General features: G+C 42.9%; 1 protein-coding gene across 4 annotated transcripts in view; it reads right to left on the bottom strand.

Moving 5' to 3' along the window:
• The window catches only part of LOC145351825 (myotilin-like), a 117,134-nt gene that overhangs the window by 45,044 nt on the left and 51,299 nt on the right, over window positions 1-20,791 (bottom strand). Inside the window, exon 1 of one of the 4 annotated variants that reach the window (XM_080201503.1) lies at window positions 8,461-8,568. The exons of 2 other annotated variants lie outside the window; for them this stretch is intronic. The gene's annotated coding sequence lies outside the window, so the exon portion shown is untranslated. Of the gene's footprint in view, window positions 1-8,460; window positions 8,569-20,791 lie in introns of those variants that run through there. One more of the 4 variants, XM_080201502.1, reaches the window with a different exon arrangement.

Here is a 20,791-nt window from a genome sequence, read left to right as displayed (position 1 = left end):
AGGAAGGATGTCCTTGCTATAGAGGGAGTACAGCGAAGGTTTACTAGGCTGATTCCTGGAATGGCAGGTCTGTCATATGAGGAGAATCTAAGTTGATTAAGATTAAATTCACTGGAGTTTAGAAGAGTGAGAGGGGATCTCATAGAAACTTATAAAATTCTACAGGGTTAGACAGAGTAAATTCAGAAAGTGTGTTCCCAATCTTAGGGGAGTCCAGAAGTAGGGGTCATAGTTTGAGGATAATGGGTAAACCTTTTAGAACTGAGGTGAGGAGAAATTTCTTCACCCAGAAGGTGGTGAATGTTGGAATTCACTACCATAGAATGTAGTTGAGGCCACAACATTGTCTGATTTCAAGAAGAAATTAGATATATGGGGCTAAAAGGATCAAGGGATATGGGGAGGAAGGGAAGATCAGGATATTGAATTTGATGATTAGCCATGATCAGAATTAGGGGTGGCACAGTGGCTAGCATTGCTGCTTCACAGCGCCGGGGATCTGGATTCAATTCTAGCCTTGAGTCACTGCCTGTGTGGAGTTTGTAAATTCTCCCCATGTTGGCGTGGGTTTCCTCCGGGTGCTCTGATTTCCTCCCACAGTCCAAAGATGTCCTGGTTAGGTTGATTGGCCATGCTAAATTAACCCTACTGTCAGGGGAATTTGCAGGGTAAATGTAAGGGGTTACAGTAATAGAGTGTAGGTGGGATTGTGTTCGGTGCAGACTTGATGGGCTGAGTGGCCTCCTTCTGCACTTTAGGGATTCTATGAAAATGAATGGCGGAGCAGGCTTGAAGAACCGAATGGCTTACTCCCGCTTCTGGTGTCTGTGTTTTTGTGATGTGTAGTCTCACTGCATGACTGTGGATTTCCCCCATAGCGATGTATGGAAAGGCTGAGGGTGTTTCAAGGGCAGAGGCACTGCAGGAGGTGCCGCTTATCAGGCTGTCTAACTATCCATGCTGTCCAGCCACCCAATTTCTAAAAGGTTGTTAACATGCAAACCATGTCTGAACTAGGCAGCCAATAAATATCTATATTATGTAACAAGGAGTTTTCATTTCAATCCAAATAAAACTCTGCTTTTGCATTACAGGAATATATTGGCTCCAAATCTAACTAGGCCCACCTGATTGATTTCAGGCAGCGCCACTTAAATTAATTGGAGTCATTTACACCTACTGTAAATGCACATCTACTAATTCCATTTCCTCTTGCTGTATCGTCATTTTACCCTGCTTTTTTCAAAACAAGTGGGGAAGCAAGGGGCCTCTTTCAGATATTCAGATCACGTTTGTTGATACCATTACATCAAATCCAGCTTGGAGCCCAAGTCAGTTCCTCCATCTGATTAAACCTGCCTGGAGCTGGACCCTGGGCCAGATGAGGCCGACAGGTAAGTGTTAAAGTTATGCTTCAGGTTTTCTTGTACCCCTGCCTCTGGGGCCTCACAAGGAGACTTTGGACCTCCCTTAATTCCATCAGGCTACCACACACCCTGATCATGAGGTAACATGGTGGCATGGTGGTGCAGTGGTTAGCACAGCTGCCTCACAGTGCCAGGGATCTGAGTTCAATTCCCAGCTTGGGTCACTGTTTGTGTGAAGTTTGCACATTTTCCTTGTGGCTGTGTGAGTTTCCTCCAGGTGCTCCGGTTTCCTCCCATAGCCCAAAGATGTGCAGGTTAGGTGGATTGGCCATGCTAAGTTGCCCTACAGTGTCAGGGGACTGGCAGGGTAAATGCATGGGGCTGTGGGGATAGCGCCTAGGTGGATTGTTGTTGGTGCAGACCAAATGGGCCGAATGGCCTCCTTCTGCACTGTGGCCTGATCCTTTTCACTTCATCATCTCGCCAATCTTCCCCAAACTCTTCTGCCCCTGCCCCCCTTTCCACACACTTCTTCCCCAGCCCTAGTTCCTTCTGCCTACTTCTCACCCTCCCCACCATGGCCAGAGCTTCCTCTTCCCTGTAACTCTCGGATTGCTTCCAAGTCTGCGACCTCCCGTCACAAATTCCCACTCTCTCCCGCCATGCACTGAGGGAGTACAAGCAGCTGTCGGGCTGGAATCTGTACACTTTTATTTAAATGTGGCCCTCCCAAAAAGATCAGCAATCTCCCTGTTTATTACCCTGTTATTGGATTCCCCACACCCTACCCAACTTCGGTTAGGATCGAGGCCATTATCTTTCCAATCAACTATCAGGTTGTTTCTTAAATGTGTGTGCATTTTTAAAAGCAGTTCATGAGCATTGCTCCCCAGAGCAGGGCTGTTTAGGCAGTTCATTAACAGAAATTTAAAGACAGATTTTAAGATTGTGACTGATGTGATATCAGCTAATGAATTATTACGTTGAGAAAAGTAGTGGAAAAAAGCTGCTGTTAAAATGTTAAATGTTGTTAAAATGTTGTGGAATTGCCAGTATCATTATTAAGCTCCTGATTCTTGTGAACAGTAGACTGTGATAACAAATACGTCACCAGCCCTGTGCCCTCTGTATTATGTACACAGTCTTTAGAAGCATTTTGTACCAGTCATTAAACTGCCATTAAACAGGATGTCCCTGTTTCAGTGTTTGCCAGGTATTTTTTTTTCATTTTAGAATCGTCTGTGTTTTTGCCCTGGTCCCTCGTGATTTACGTATCGCTGGAATTTAATACTCTGTCAGAAAAGAATTAATACCAGAATATTTTTATGAAAATGAAATAATAATGGTTTTTATTTAATGACCTTCATTCATCACCTCAGCAATTGTATAGATCAATAATAGAATGGTGCTGCTGTGGTGCTGCTATTTTGAGTATTGTTCTGATGTTCATTGGTATGGTAAGAACAAGTGGTTCTAATTTTAAATGCACTGGTATCTTTTTCATGCAGAAGGTACAATTTTAGTAGCAATGGGATGAAATTCTTCTCTATTGACTGGGGTTTTGGCGTTATTTTTGATGTTATTTTAAATGAACTTTAACTCTTTTTCTTCCAAGAAGCCTCCGTCTTCTGTTATTTTTACAACTTTTAGATTTACTGGGATGCCACTGGGACTTGATGGTTTCAGTTATAAGGAGACGCTGGATAGACTGGGACCTTTTTCCTCTGGAACTTCTGAGGCTTAGAGGTGATCTTATAGTGGTCCATTAAATAATGAGGGACATAGATCAGCTAGATAGTCAGTGTCTCTTCCCAAAGATAGAGGAGTCTAAAACTAGGTTTAATGTGAGAAGGGAGAGATACAAAAGGGTCCAGAGGGGCAATTTTTTCACACAGAGGACGGTGAGTGTCTGGAATGAGCTGCCAGAGGTAGTAGTAGAGGTGGGTAATGGGCCAAACATGGGCAACTGGGACTAGCTCAGGGATTAAAAAAGGGACGGCATGGACAAATTGGGCCAAAGGGCCTGTTTCCATGCTGTAAACCTCTATAACTGGGTCTTTTTGCTTCTGTTTAAGTTACGTGAAAATGTCAGTTTATGGACTTGCAACAGAAGCGACTAAATTATTCTGTTTTATTGAATGGAGAGTAACGAATACTCTTGTCTCTTCGCTGAAAATTAATCTGTCTGCATTCTGTATATTGACCAAGATTTATACAGCTATGGCAGTATAATACAAAAAAATGTACAGACATTGAAATTTAGCTGTATCAGATCCTCAGTTTAAGGTTCATTTATTTGCGTCACGAGTAGGCTTACATTAACATTGCAATGAAGTTACCGTGAAAATCCCTGAGTTGCCACAGTCTGGCACCTATTTGTGTACACTGAGGGAGAATGTAGCAAGGCCAATGCATCTAACTAGCATGTCTTTTGGACTGTGGGAGGAAACCAGAGCACCCAGAGGAAACCCACACAGACATGGATAGAACATGCAAACTCCACACAGTCAGTGACCCTAGCTGGGAATTGAACCCAGGCCCCTGGCTTTCTGAGGCAGCAATGCTAACCACTGTGCCACCCACACCCACCTCGCTCCATTGACAGAAATGGTGGAATGATAATGGCTGCATGTTATGCTCATTATAAGTCCAGGGATCAACTTGGTCTTATCTTTTTCCTCAAAGAATTTGCTTTCATATTACAACAGACTCCAGTGATTGTGCCTTTTAACTGATGTAGTAAGTAGTCTTGGGGGCCTTTCAGTGGTAGAGAACTTGAATAAAATGATTTATTGTTTATTAGAATGCCTTTTTTTATGGCACCGTCTGTGGAATGTTGGAAAATATTATCTTCCTAATAGATAAGATCCACTGCAATGCAGGAAGTCAGTGCAACAAGGAAGAAAATTCAAAGCTTCCTTGGAAATCTCTTTTTTTCCTTCTCCGAGCATTTAATCTGAGCTAAAGGAAACTCTGCTGACAACCTGCTTCAACAGACTAAAGATTTAAGATAATAAGTGTTCTGACATGTTGGGCAAAAATTTCCCAGAGATTTCTGGACCCTTGAATTCGGGGACCCAAATGGGAGCATTGAACGCGCACTTGCTGAGAGTGAGACCAGCTCAGCAATACTCCCAGAGGTGAGATCTTAATTAGTTACCTTCACAGTCCGAAGACGTGCTGGTTAGTTGCATTGGCCATGCTAAATTCTCCCTCAGTGCGCCCGAACAGGAGCCAAAGTGTGGCAACTAGGGGATTTTCACAGTAACTTCATTGCAGTGTTAATGTAAGCCTACTAATGACACTAATAAAAAAACTTAACAATGTCCCTTTAAAAATGTCAGGTGGGTTCCATATTAAGGGCAGCACGGTGACACAGTGCTTAGCATTGTTGCCTCACCAACTCCAGGGACCTGGGTTCAATGCCTGGCTTGGATTACTGTCTACGTGGAGTTTGCACATTCTCCCCAGATCTGCGTGGGTTTTCTCTGGCTGTTCCGATTTCCTCCCACAGTCCAAAAATTGTGCAGATTACGTTGACTGGCCATGCTAAATTGCTGTCTCTTAGTGTCCCGGGATGTGTATGTTAGAGGGATTAGCAGGCTAAATGTGTGATGTTTTGGGGATAGAGCCTGGGTGGGATTGTTGTCAGTGCAGACTCAATGGGCCGAATGGTCTCCATTTGCACTGTAGGGTTTCTATGATTCTATACCATAGGACTGACAGATCTGGAGACTTGGCAGCCCTCCTCCCCCTTCCCCCCCCGTTCCACCCCCCTTCCCTCCAGCGAAGGTGGGCACTGCTGAAGCAGGTAGGTGACTTGGAAGTCATCTCGACAAGGAAGTACACTCAGAAATATAAAAGTAAATGGATACATCTGGAGGAAAGGGCAACAGGTCACTCTGATTGCAAGGGGAACACCTCAGTTGGATTGTTGAGGCCCCAGGAGTAGTCTCTGTTGCCTGTGAATCCCTCCTTATTTTCTTGGCCCTTCTGCTTCCAAGCCCATCCCCAGTGTGACAGGGAAAACAAGACCCATATTTATTTCTATTAGCAACTTCGCTCTTACTTTTAGGGAAGAACTGTTTTGTGTACAGTGAAGGTCAGAATTAATTTTACCTAAAACAACTGAATATTTTCTGACCAATCACAACAGCACAGTATAGAAAATTGCAACAATTTACTATTTCTTGATTGCAAAGTATCAGAAAGGGTTTTGCCCACAATGAGATTAAATTACATTGTGGGGTAGATTCCACAGCACTGGAGTAACAGACAAACAGGCAAACTTTGAGTACCAAGATCCCAGGGCAACCACAAGGTGACATTGATGGTTTTCTAGTGTGGCAAGGGCCAATACTGGTACCTTGGCAAAAAAGCTCAACCGAAACTACATTGAACTTTAACATGAGAAACTTCTAGTAAATGTCCATGATAAGGTTGCTCATATCATTTTAGAGTTCTGTGGACACAAAGATTTAAACTGACCCCAGGCATCTTCCCAGGAGGGTTTCAACAGTATTCTGGAGGTGGGAGAGACCATGTTATTAGAGTCGGTCGTTTCAGCATTGCTATCGCTGATCCAGGGTCAGTCTGGGATCAAACTCCAGGAATGTTCCCATCCTCTCTGCTCCGGGATCAGACCGGGATGGTGGCAACATTTATATGAAAGTACAAAGTTGGCAATTTAATTTCCTACCTAGGTTAATATTCAGAAGTTTTAACTCAATGGAAGTTGATCCTTCTGTGTTGTTTGATTTCAAGAAGGAATTAGATATACTTCTTGGGGCTAATGGGATCAAGTGATATGGGGGGAAGGTGGGACGAGGGTATTGAATTTAATGAGCAGCCATGATCATAATGAATGGTTGAGCAAGCTCGAAGGGCCAAATGGCCGACTCCTGATAGTATTTCCTATGTTTATTTCTATGTGTGATCTGTCTTCGACCTCGGAAAGTGAGCACTAGGAGATTTTAACTCATTTATTTCCTGTTTTGACTGCTGCCTGAAATTGATAGGAATGACATGATGGTTTTGTGTGTGTGAGTGAGAAATCATATGATTTTATTAAATGGCCAGGCACTAAAGAAACATTCCTGGGCACGATAAGCCATGCGTGAGCAGTGGTCAGGGATGTTAGGAATGGGTTATCTGCAACTTTCCACTTTAGACCTAATTTGTGTGTTAATTGTTCAGTAGTATTCACCGGGATATATAAAGGGGTTACAGGTGGCACTGGGTGTTGGGTGCATGTGTATGTGGAGTTGTAAAAAAGAATAAAGTGAGTTTGTGAAAAAGCTGGACTTGCCTCATCTTTTATTACTGGACTGCAACTGAGAGGCCAGGAAGGGACTGGTAGGAAAGGTGAAGGTTTCCTTGCTGGGCCAGGAGGAGAATTTAATATCTTCTGCTGATGGCTTGGATACATATCTCCAAATAAAATTGTTGGAGTCTGACTGACTTTGTCAGTTCCCAGTGTAACAATATCATAGAACCAAACGTTGGTTATGGCACAGAAGGAGGCCAATTGGCCCATCATATCCAAGCCAGCTCTCCTCACAACTTGACTAATGCCACCAACCGCCCCCACAATCCTGTAAGTTCTTTCCCTTCATAGTTATGGGGAACGCTGAAACTTGATCCCACATATTAAGGTATTAATTTGATGGGGGCAGGACTGCATTGTCTTTAGACCAGAGGCCAATTTACACCCTACCACCTTGACTGCTGACGGAGCTGGATTGAAATCGAGGCTTCTATTCCAGTTCTTATTTGTTCTATGATGTAAACTTTCTGTTCTGGGGCGAGTGAGACACCTGAGGTCATATTCCTCTGGAGCCAATAATTGGCTGAGAAAAGAAGTTTGGAAGAATTTTAATGGAAGTTCCATTACATCAACTGTTCTAAAGAAGAACAATAAACTGGCAGCACACCAGAGCAGAACGAATGATCCCATTGCTTATTAATTCCAATAATTCCCTGAATAAGACATTCCATTCTTTTTTGTCTATTTCTGAATATCTGTAGATTTGATTTGTTGCTTGATACTAAATAAATAAATAAATCTCTGGAATCATCCAGTAATGGGGTGGCACTGTGGTAGCACTGCTGCCTTTCGGCGCCGGAGACTTGGGTTTGATTCCTGGCTTGGGTCACTGTCTGTGTGGAGTTTGCACATTGTCTGTGTGGGTTTCCTCCAGACGCTCCGGTTTTCTCCCACAGTCCAAAGACATATGGATTACGTGCATTGGCCTTGCTAAATTCTCCTCAGTGTATCTGAACAGGTGCCAGAGTGTGGCGACTAGGGGATTTTCACGACAACTTTATTGCAGTGTTAATGTAAGCCTTACTTGTGACTAACGAATAAACTTTACTTTAATGACTAACGCATATCTTACCATCATTTGATCTGCAATACCAAACATCCAAGAGGCCATGAAAGCTTTATGGTTAAATAAAGGCACTGCAGTGAATGAACATGTCACCTCTGACATAATGAATGTTTAATATGTCATGAATTATTAAAATATATTCTCCCTTTTCAATTAATGTAACCATTTTGGGACTTGTTCCCAGATTTCAACTACACAGGTCAATCCAGTGCAAGTCGCAGTGCATTGCTGCCATTTATTCAAATAAATTCTTACGGTGACAGCAAACGCCAAACAGCCTTCATGCTAAGTCTATAAAAAAACTTTTTACTTCAGACATTATTATACTTATGTTTGAATGTTATATTTAGTAGATAAGGTTGAATAAGAACAAATCACAAATATTTTGCACATGGAAAATATCAAGACACTGTTAAAAAAACATTTTTGCAATTTAGTTCTCTTGAACTCAATATAATTTTTAAAAAGTAATTGGAAAGGCAGCTAATTATATATTTTATTTGGAATATGGTTTTATTATATATGTCTAGGCATAGGAATCAATAATGGTGATTTTTCTGAGAATTTTTTTTACATCATTATAACAAAGCACTGTTATTTATTTTCCTTAACTCTTTAAAAGATAAATCAAGTTTCACCTTTATAAACATTTTACTTTTTACTTTTTCTCTCACCAAGTACAAGTCAGTTGGTTATCTTACCTTAATTGAGTATTCCTGTCGGATTTAAGTTATTTTGTTACATGCACTGTGGGAGTCCTTTTGGTACTGGTATTAACTGAGAAGCTAAACTTTAGAACTTAGTGGTTGTATATAGTACAGGCAGCGAGGGGATGACGTTTGGTGAATGATTGATCTGTCACTGTAGCACTATATCACTTACTTCCTCACCAAAGTAAGAGTCCCTCTTCTAAACTGGTCACAGATTGGGTCACCCCAATAGGGGTTTGTGATACAGTGAAGTATCACAGAATCCCTACGGTGCAGGAGGCGGCCATTTGGCCCACTGAATCTGTACCGACCACAATCCCACCCAGGCCCTATTCCCACAAACCCACACATTTACCCTGCTAATCTCCTTGACTCTAGTGTCAATTTAGCATGGCCAATCAACCTAACCCGCACATCTTTGGACTGTGGGAGAAACCCACAGGAGCACCCGGAGGAAACCCATGCAGACACAGAGAGAATGTGCAAACTCCACACAGACAGTGGTCTGATGCTAAAATTGAACCTGGGACCCTGGTGCTATGAGGCAGCTGTGCTGACCACTGTGCCACTCACAATTATTCAATTAGTTTTCTTTATCTGGGTGCATGCTGTAACTCCTTATTATAGGTTTCAGTATGTTGTCACTGCCATTATGGTAATATCATTCTTTTGTCATTAACGCCTAACTTTGTACCTGATTTTCTCCTGGTCCCCTAGTTCCCCTTTGTTGTGTAGCCAGGATTCTGTCAATATCCTTTTGTTACTGGCTGGGTGCTGGAGAACATCCTAAGAATGTTTTCCTGACCTTTCCTCTCTCTCGCTGGAAAACATATCAGTTTCAGTCAGACTCCGCAATGGAAGTTAGCAGCTCCCTAAATGGTGACCTGATAGTGGAATTCTATGTTGTAATTTTCTTCAAGTATTCCAGTGTATTGTGAGACTGAACATATTTATATATGTACAAAATTTTTTCAGGATTTCTAAATAGAAACACATTTTTTGTGACAATGCTTGCTATGTCCATGCATTTTCCCATTGCTGCGTGCCCCATGGTGACAGAGGTTTAACAGCTGAGGCATAGATCAGCTAGATAGTCAACATCTTTTCCCAAAAGTAGGGGAATCTAAAACTAGAGGGCATAGGTTTAAGGTGAGAAGGGAGAGATACAAAAGTGTCCAGAGGAGCAATTTTTTCATGTCGAGCATGGTGAGTGTCTGGAATATGCTGCCAGATGTAGTTGTAGAGGTGGGTACAATTTTGTCTTTTAAAAAGCATTTAGACAGTTCCATGGGTAAGATGGGTATAGAGGGAAATGGACCAAACGTGGGTAATTGGAACTAGCTTAATGGTTAAAAAAAATGGGCAGCATGGACAAGTTGGGTCCAAGGACCTGTTTCCATGATGTAAACTTCTATGACTATATGACAACTTGCTATAAGGGCATTGTTGACATTATGGCACTCATGATTTAGTTGTGGTGTTACTGGCAGAATTCTGTCTTAACTTCGCTGTTTGCTGACTGGATCAAGGCTGTACATTTCTGTCCTGCCAAATCTGGATTTATGGTCTGCAATTTGAATATCTGGTAGCCAGCCATCTCCCTGAAACTCTTCTCTAAAGAAAATGATGTTCACAGTTGGGTGAACAAATCTAACATAAACAATGCATATATTCCACTGCTGTTAGTTTTTAAGTTTGTCAAATGTATCCAGTTATAATGTCATTTTCCCTGAACATGTACTTATACTGTCACATGTGCATCATTGCAAAGGAGCTTTCTCTTCCTGCAGTGATCCAAGGTCAGGTTACACTCAACTCTTATCTTGTCTGAATTGCAATATGAAGTGTGGCGTTAAGAGGGGTTTTCAATGATCACTCACCTGAAATTTCAAGATGTTCAAAAAGTTACATGTGAGAGATTTGATGGATGTGGAAATGCAGACTCAATGACAACAGTCCACAGTGCAACTGAATTGCTGCCACTGTACAATCATGGGATTTACGAACAACGGCCAGAATTTTAACGCTGGGATCAGGGCGGACGAGGTTCGCAGAACAGAATTCTCTGTTGGCCTCGGTGCCCAAAATGTCTCAATTCTATCTAATAATTTTAAAATATTGACTCCAGTTAACATAAGAAAATACATATAGATTTTTAAAATTTAGAGGGAGGTGTAGAAATTCATCTTGTACAATGACTAGAATCACTCTTATTTTGAAATGAGGAACTTGTTTAATTTTTTTTAGGCTGCCTACTGAATTCTTAGAGCAAATGTGACTCAATCCATCTATTCACTGGCTCCTTTGTGACAGCACATCCCAATTTTTTTCACTTCAGTTGCTTGTCATTGTTATGTTGGTATTTATTCTTAGAAAGTTCTCTCTGGATCGTTATTGCAAATAAAATCTAAAGAAATGCTTTGACCACAACCTTTTCTCTGCATTTTGTTTTGGAACGATTGATGATTTCAATGTTTCAGCCTTTGGGCTGACGAGATAGCCCATGTCATTTACTGACCTTTAATATGAATGGTATGCCACCTATTGATAGATTTCAATTTAGTGACGGAAGGCTGAACTAAAATAGCGTGCCCTAATCCACACTCTCAAACTCGATTGAAAGCAAGTTGTGTTCCAATCAAATTGATCATGAACAACCTTTTGGTTATAAAAGCGTTATATGGGTTTACATTTTAAATTAATTATTATGTTGGATCAAGTCCTTTTTAAGAAAAATGCAGCTAGTTAAATCCTTCAACTACGCTGTAACCTCTGCTAACCAAGGATAGAGAACACTCCCACATTCTTCTTCCTACCTCTGCCCTCCGACATCTGATTCACACACATTTGTTTCATTTATTAAAGTTTATTTATTAGTCACAAGTAGGCTTGCATTTACACTGTAATGAAGTTACTGTGAAAATCCCCTTGTCGCCACACTCCAGCACCTGTTCAGGTACATTGAGGGAGAATTTAACATGACTAATCAACCTAATCCGCACATCTTTGGAGTGTGGGAGGAAACCAAAGCACCCAGAAGAAACTCACGTAGAGATGGAGAGAATGTGCAAACTCCACACAGACAGTGACCCAAGCCAGGAAGTGAACCTGGGTCCCTGGCACTGTGAGGCAGCAATGCTAACCACTGTGCTACCCCTAAGTGCCTCAGTAATGATGTGAAAATCTTGATTAATATGGATTTTACAACACAGTAAAAAGCTATTCGGCCAATTAGGTCTATGCCTGTATTTATGCTCCACATCAGCATTCTCCTACCGAAAATACCTCACCCTATGAACATATCTTCATATCAACATATTCTCGCTCACACATTTACCTTTACACGTATCAATACTGTTCATCTCAACTGGTCTATATTGTAGCAAGTTCCACATTTTAACCAAGGAAGTTTATCATAGAATCATCCAATCCTTACAGTGCAGAAGGAGGCCATTTGGCCCATCAAGTCTGTACTGACTATCCTACAGAGCTTCTTACCTGTGACCTATCCCCATAACCTGAGATATTTACCCCCTGATCCCCCTACCCTACATATCTTTGGATACTAAGGGGCAATTTGGCATGACTAATCCACCTAACCTGCATATCTTTGGACTATGGGAGGGAACTGGAACACCCAGAGAAAACCCACACAGACATGGGGAGAAAGTGCAAACTCCACATAGGCAGTTGCCCAATTTCTTATTGGATTTTTTAGCGGCTATTTTATATTTCTAATCCCTCGTTTTGGATTGTATAATAATGGTGGTACAACACCCATTGGATAATTCTTAGAAAGTTCTCACTGGATCATTATTGCAAATAATACGGAAATGAGATACCACAATATGAAAATGAGAAATGTCTTTGTTCTCTCATGCCTTTGGGGAATAACTCAACAATAGCAGCCCATATGAAGATGATGCACAGTGGCACAGTGCTTAGCACTGCTGCCTCACAGTGCCAGGGACCTGGATTTGATTCCTGGCTTGGGTCGCTGTGTGGAGATTACACTTTCTCCTCATTCCTGTGTGGGTTTCCCATGGGTGCTCCAGTTTCCTCCCACAGTCCAAAAAACGTGCTGGTTGGGTGTATCGGACATGCTAAATTCTCCCAAAGTGTACCCAAACAGGTGCCGAAGTGTGGCGACTTGGAGTATTTTCACAGTGACTTCGGTGTTAGTGTAAGCCTACTTGTGACACTAATAAATATTCTTAAACGTTAAACTTAAAATGACGGAATGGAATCTAATTTCAATATTTACCCAGAATGGAACTATTAATGTCTTGTGCCTCTGGGCTGAGGTTGTCCATTAGCTCATCTTAATTTCTAACATTAGTTTTCTCCCAGAATCCCCCTTCTACTGCCTCAGACATCTGTTTCTGGTTTAAGTCATAGATTGGAGGTGGTACAGATTGAATGTATGAATAAGTGGTGGGATGTCTGGCCATGTCTGAGGGTGCTTTCTGTGAAAGCAAAATGATCATTCCTTTTGGAAATCACAACATTCATTCCTTCAAACAAAGTCTCAACCAGAAATGTTACTAAAATCTCCAGTGTTGCTGTCACTGTGAATAGTGACAATGGCAAGAAGCTGAATGAATGCGGATTTTTCACTGTGTGCCTCAGCTCCTGCTGTGACCACCTGTTTCTGCTGGAGATGGGATCAAGGGGCTGTATGGGGATCTTTTGACATAACGTAAGTACAGTGTAGATCAAGTGTTTTATCATCTGTTAGACCCAGTGCATTTCTTTCTGCTCTAGTGTAATTATCCCATTTGTGAGTAACTTTGATCACGGGCTAAATCTATCCAAAAAAATGGCAGTGTTCTTTCTGGCAAGAGAACAGCAGGTTTCTCCCCAGAGAAACACATCAGTTTTCTCTCCAGATCTAATGACACTGACAAAAAAAGTCAAATGGTGTGTTTCAATCTGCTGTCAAAACCCAGTTGCACAGAGATCTGGGCACCATCATAACCTGAATAAACCTCCCTCTCACCCCACCCCCACACCCACCACAGAAATCTCAGGGGTTCCCCTCTCCACCCCTAATCGGAGTCGGTGCTTTTCTATGCCATTCCCCTCCCCGTCCCCCACCAATCGTTGGCCCTTTCTACATCCTCCCAGTAATCTGAACCGGTACACCCCCCCTCTCCTCCTGCCTGCTTCAAAGGCCATCTGGCATCCCCAGCGCCTCTGCCCGCTCCTGACTGCCATCTTACCTACACAAATCCCACTCCCCCCTCCATGAAGCTGTCACTGGTGCCTGTCCCTTGGAACATGGGCATTGCCAGGTGACTGTTGGGCATATCCCCGGGGGCTACACTTACCCTTACGCCCCAGGATACCCGGCACTGTCAGGTTGGCACAGGTTGGTACTGTCTCAGATGCAACGCCTCCAGGAGACTCTCATGAAAGATTCATGCCTGTGTGAACCTATTGTAACTCACACCAGCATGACATCACGTTGGTGTGGTGTCGAACTCGGGGGAGGAAGGAGGGTCAATATCTGGTGAGGGGGCGGGTTAATAACATTTAAATACAGTTGAATTCACGTAAAGCAGCTTCACGCTGGTTATGGGGGTGAACCTGATGATATCGCCAGTGATGAGCGGCGAAGATCCAAGATCAGCAAGAACCGTGACTTCCAGATCTTGAGGCCCTGCCGGCATTCGCACAGATGACAAGCAGGGGCTCAATGTCACCCTCTATATGATAGGGTACGGTGTGACATTCACTGCTCATTGGATTGAAGACTGTGGTGAACGATAAATAAACCAGTTAATCTGCGTCACATTGTTCTAACCGCATTATATACAGGGGTAGCAAGTTTCAGCTCATGGAAAATAGATGAGTCTATTTATGAAAACCCTTTGCTTTGAGCATGAATTAAGAATTGGAAAAAAAAGTCACTGTTGCGGGGATTTTCTTAAGATCTGGGAGCTGGTCCTGTCGGGGACAAGTTCTGAAAGAGAGGATGTTGGGCTGGGAAGGGAAAGAGAGGGGGTTGGTGGTGCCTGCAGGTGGCAAGTAGCTTAAAAGCCTATCAAGGAATTTTCTGGAAGGTCTTGAGGTTCCTGCAGGGAGGTGGGGTAACTGTCTGGAAGTCACCTCCCAGAGTTAGGCTGGGGTGCAAGCATTCCAGGCCGGTTTGGAAGTCCTCTCTGCCTCCTTTCTTCAGCTGCAACTGCCAGCCTCCTGGTGAAGAGGGTCTCTCTCCCCTGCCACAGACATTTGTTCATTTGAAGTTCAAATATTTGGAAAGGGGGCACTTTAATCTCCCTTCCCTGAAAAAGCAATCTGCTGCCACGTTCCCACCACCAACTCGGAAGACTGAGTTTGGCCCTCACTCCCGATAGAGCCTGCAGGCAGAGACCGGAATGCCAGCTCTGACCATTGGATTGAGCTGTTTGGGGAACGTAACTCACTGGCTCAGGGATAATGAAGTCCCGCTCCCGTAATTGGTGCTGAATCCTAACTTTTCAACTATAGTGATTAATCCCTGCTCACCTTTTTGGGAGCACTTCGGTCTCTATGCTGCAGGGTTTTTAATGCTCAACTTAACACATAATACAATTGACACAATTCACAACAAATAGGGCAGAATTTACTATCAGCCAGTGTAAAGATCTGGCTGAATATAGCTCCCTCCAAAGGAACAACAGCAATTCACGGGGCCATTTCCTATGGAAACGTGTATGTTCATATAAACTAAACTGAATCTTAAAACAACCTGAATAACCTTCATAATTATAATATTGCCTTGAAAACACCTTCCCCAGTGGTCATAAAAATTCTATCCACTAGAGGGACATAAATAAGTGCAGTGCTCCTTACCCACCATCACTTGGGCTGCTTAACAAAAACCTCAGGACAACTTTAGCAATGTAAAGTAAATATTATTTATTAGTCACAAGGGCTTACATTAACACTGCAATGTAGTTACTGAAAAAATCTCCAGTCGCCACACTCCGGCACCTGTTCAGGTACCCTGAGGGAGAATTTAGCACGGCCAATGTACCTAACCAGCGTGTCTTTTGGACTGTGGGAGGAAACCAGAGTCTCCGGAGGAAACCCACGCAGACACGGGGAGAGCGTGCAAATTCCACACGGACAGTGATCCAAGCTCGGAATTGAATCCTGGTCCCTGGCACTGTGAGGCAGCAGTGCTAACCACTGTGCCACCATGCCGCCCCAGGTCCATACAAATGTGGAAATCACATGTGGGCCATCTCACTACTAAATTAGTCACTCTTGTACACCTTTCTTATCTGAGGAATGGTCGCAGCCGAGTAGGATTTTGACCTATATGATCCCAGTTGCCCCCAGTGTGCATGAAGTTTTGAAAAAGTTGCTTTGAGTCCTTCTCCTAATGCTGTACACGTTGGACACAGTTATATGGTTCTGCTGTTACAAAGAGTGGAAGCTATCAGGCAGTTTATGGCCTCAGAATAACTAGATGCTGAAGCAAAGGTTTGGAAGCACTCAAACAAATTACTGTTGAGTATGGAACTGAATTGAGAAAATGCTATAAGCAGTTAGGGCATTGCTTTCATATTAGGGATGGGCAAGAAAGGTAGACCTGGCCAGCAATGCCGATATCCTGTGAAAGAGTATATTTTTAAAAAACTATTGTGATGCCACTATTCCCCGCGTGAGGTTGGTGCAGAGGGTAGCAACCTCCAAGTAAACTGGTCACATTGAGTATGGTTGAGAGTTGGAAGGTCCAGTAACATGCTGACCACTGCCATCTATTCAGTACTGTATGGCCGGAATTTTACCAGCACACCCGCCCCAATTCTCGCATTCACTGTTGGCATCGGGCGGGTTCTTAGGAGCCTCTGGCGGGCGGGTGAGGCAGTAAAATTCCAGCATATGACTCCATGCATTGTTCTGCAAATCTATTTAGTTTACAGCTGGATAAAACAGAATGAGATTTGACAAAGATGGGATTTTGTCATTATTGGTGACTATGTGCAGATCCTGAGCTCATGCTGATGGTCAATGGGAGTCATGCGTCAATCCCAGAGGCTGCCTCTTAACCGGCCACCAGCAGACCTGTTGTCTGATTGAGGATGGAGGCCTAACTCTCCAGGAGGTAGGCCTCAGAGGGCTGGCAGTTTTGCAGCCTTGGTAACCCAATGGAGAGAGGTGGCTGCTGCTGTGCTGAATGGAGACTGAGTGGGCACCTCCTTGCAGGGAAGGTGAAAAGCGATTTTCTCTGTTAGGGCAGGCAGGCCCGGCAAGCAGAGGGGGAAACGCCTGCAGTAGAGGCGTCGGGTTTGTAGAGGCAGTCTTTGCTGCCGGGCACCCTCTCTGTGGGGCCTGAAGAGTTGGATGCGATGACTTCCCACAGAAAGTCCCTGGAAGGTTCTCTCCATGTAGCTGGCAGCCTCTGCAAAACCACAGAGGCCATTTGGCCCACTGGTTAATTCAACAATACAGAGAGCAGCATAACACTCAAAAGGGCACTTTAGACTGGGGCAGCACTGAGGTACATTTCACACTCTCCAGAATATAGCCTGTCAAATGAGACTGCTTTAAGTACAGACGTAGCAGTTGCTGCATTCTAGAAACAAAGAATAAGCTATTTAGCCAACTTACTATTCAATTAGATCATAGAATCCCTACAATGCAGAAGGAGGCCATTCAGTCTATCAAGTCTGACAGGGAATCTTATCCAGGCCCATCCTCTGCACATTTACCATGGCCAACCCATCTAACCTGCACATCTTTGTACACCAAAGGGCCATTTAGCATGGCCAACCACCTAACCCGCATATCTTTGGACTGTGGGAGGAAACTATTGTATCCAGAGGAAACCCATATAGGCACAGGGAGAATGTGCAAACTCTGCACAGAGAGTGACCTGAGGCCTGAATTGAACCTGGGTCCCTGGCGTTGTGAGGCAGCACTGCTAACCACTGTGCCACCACAGCTGATCTCTGACCTAACTCCATCTCCCCACCTTTACCCTAGATCCCTTAGTAACAATGGTTAGCAAGAATCTATCAAGCTCAAATTTAAAATTAATTAATAATCGATCTAGCATTGATTGTAATTAGCAGAAGAGAGTTCCAAACTTCTACCCTCATTTCTGTGTACAAGTGTTGCCTGTATCACTCCTGTCTCTAATTTTTGGACACTGCTAGATTCTCAGTCAGTTAAGGTTTCTCTATCAATTTTTTTTGGTAGCTTGAAAACATTGACCAATTACCCTAAATTCCAGAGAATACAAGCCTTGTTTGTGTAATCACCCCGTATCATTTATCCTAGGTTATACACCCCTTTCTGGCAGAGAAACACAACAAGAAAAGTGGCCCAACCATGGCTTACAAACTAAATTAAGGATAATATTAGATTCAAAGAGGAGTAATATCAAGTTGTTGGAAAATGTAGCAAGCCTGAGAACTAGGAGCAGTTCAACAGTCAGCAAAGGAGGACGAAAAGATTCAATAAGAAGGGAAAAATAGGGAATGAGAGTAAACTTGCAAGTAACATGAAAGTGGATTGTAAAAGCTTCTAAAAGGTAGATAAAAAAATTGTGAAGACAAATCTAGGTCTTTTCCAGTCTGAAACGGGAGAATTTATTATTGAGAACAAGTAAGCGGCAGAGCAATTAAACAACTGCTTTAGTTCTGTCATCACGGAGGCTTCCCTGAAATGCTAAGAAACCAAGGATCTATTGAAAAGGAGGAATTGAAGAAAATTAGTATTACTAGAAAGATAGTGCTGGATCTCCATTCAAGGTTACTCACGGGGGCAGCCATGAAAATAGAGGAACATTGGTTGTCATCTTCTACAATTCTGTAGATCCTGGAACTGTTTTGGCAGATTGGAGAACGGCAAATGTAACCGTACTGTTTAAAAGAGAAGGGAGGGGGAAAACGAAATTACAGACAGGTTAGCCTAACATCAGTAGCAGGAAAAATGCTAGAGTCTGTTATAAAGGGTGTGATAACAGGAGACTTAGATAATATCAATGGGGTTAGACAAAGTCAATGCGGGTTTATAAAAGGGAAATTGTGCTTGATAAACCCACTGGAGTTTTTTGAGGATCTAACTTGCAGAATAGATAAAGGAGACCAGTGGATGTGAAAGTCTTTGTGAAAATGACAAACCACGATCACAAGTAGTTGTAATAAGATGTAAGATATAACAAGAAGGAAGGTTCAGAGATCTATTCACCAAAAATATTTTGTCATTTCAGGTTTTAATAGATCACTTTAAATATTTATTTTTGATTCCTTGTTTAGGAATGATGAGATCTCACTCAGAGGAGGACAGTAACTCATGTAAAACAAAGGAATTTTGTTGAATATTTCCAGGGAGATTTTAACTTTCGATTCTCAATGGAAATGAAACAGCAGAGGAACTAAAATGAAGGCAGTAAACTTACTGTCCTATTTTCAATCCACTGCTTTTTCCCCAGAGCACTCCATTGGATGGTCAGGCACTTATCTGAATCGGGCAAGGGGTTCATTAAGCTGTCGAGCCTGGTCATACTACAGAAAGGGTAAATAATTCTGTGGGGACTGGAATGGGAGGTGGCAGGGATCATGTGAATCACCGCAGTCCGCACTGTCTCCTCTATGAATGCAAGGCCTCACCCCCATCCCTTTTCCTATCTTTCTTCCCCCGTCAGGTGAGCCTCCCAGGGGAGCCAATCGATTGCCGTGGTATGCCCGGTTGGGTTGTAGAACTTGTGATATATATGTCACTGGGTTGAATTGGACATGGCCTCCCATAGACACTACCAAGTGGCTGACCAATGCATTCCACCAATCTGCTGGCCAGCAAAATCCACCCATTGAAGTTCAGTGCCATTGTCTGTAACTTGAATCTGACCTTGTCTTGTGAACAACCTCAATAATTGCATTGTTACCATTACCTGGATCTGTGTCTTGAGGGACATTAAGTGAATTAGCAGCTCAGCAACTTGCTTCAGACCTATACTAGCAAGAGCAATGTTTTAGAAGTCCACTGATATAGCATGAGTCGTTGTGAGAGCTGCACTCAATGCCTTAAAGCATCAGAAGTTATTCCTAATAACATGTTTTTGTTTAGAAATGCAGCCTCTGATTTGTGATGACAAGTGATGCATTTTATTGGGAAGAATGGGGAAGGAAAATATGAATTATAGGCCAAGTTTAAAGGGTCTGTAAACGCAGGTGTACGTGCCCAGTCTCTGATGGCAGTGGAACAGTGGAGAAGGTTACAAAATATGGTATCCTTAGATTCATAAACAGGTATGGAGATGCTGGCGTTGGTCAGGGGTGGGCACAGTAAGAAGTCTCACAACACAGATTAAAGTCCAATGTGGATATAACTGTTACCTGGTGTTGTGAGATTTCTTACTGTTCATAAACAGAGGCATAGAGGACAAAAAAACAAAGACTTCACGCAAAACCTTTAAAAATGACTTGTTGGCCCTCACCTGGCTGTGTGTACAATTCTGGGTACCGTGTTTTAGACCTTAGATAGAGTGCAGAAGATTCAAATTTACAAGGTATGAGGGACTGCAGTTCTGTGGGGATGGACTGGGCTTATTCTCCTTACAGCACGAGAAGTTAAGGGAAGCTTTAAATGGGGCCTTCAAAATAGTGAAGCGTTTTGACAGAGTAAATGAAGTTACATTGTTTCCAGTGGCAGAAGGGTTGGTGATCTGAGGACCCAGATTTGGTGTGATTGGTTAAAGAATCAGAGCCATGATGAGGAGACATCTTATTATGCAGCAAGTTGATATGTTTAAGTTTATTTATTAGTGTCACAAGTAGGCTTACATTAACACTGCAATGAACATAGAACATAGAACATAGAACATTACAGCGCTTACTGTGAAAGCCTCCTAATTGCCACACTCCACCTGTTCAGGTACATTGAAAGAGAATTTAGCATGGCCAATGCACCTAACCAGCACATCTTTTGGACTGTGGGAGAAAACCAGAGCACCCAGATGAAACCCACGCAGATATGGGGAGAATATGCAGACTCCGCACAGGCAGTGACCCAAACCTGGAATTGAACCCTGGTTCCTGGTGCTGTGAGGCAGCAGTGTTAACTGCTGTGCCACAGTGTCGCCCTTCAAGATGTGGAATACGCTGCCTGAAAGACTGGTGGAACCAAATTGAGAATATCTTTCAAGGGTGAGTACATGAACATTTAGCTCTGTTGGTTAGACAGCTGGTGTGTGAATCAGATTAATGTTAACAGCATGGGGTTCAATCCCTACTCTGGCTGAGGTAGACTCGAGGCCTGTTTCTGGAGCTGTTCCCTTATCCTACCCTTACTAAAATAACCATGGTACTTTACTGTGGTTTGG

This window comes from Carcharhinus amblyrhynchos, chromosome 13, assembly GCF_965287045.1.
Source record: "Carcharhinus amblyrhynchos chromosome 13, sCarAmb.v2.hapA, whole genome shotgun sequence".
Lineage (NCBI taxonomy): Eukaryota > Metazoa > Chordata > Chondrichthyes > Carcharhiniformes > Carcharhinidae > Carcharhinus > Carcharhinus amblyrhynchos.
The sequence above is the reverse complement of the archived record's forward strand: the minus strand, read 5'-3'. Positions and strand labels throughout refer to the sequence as shown.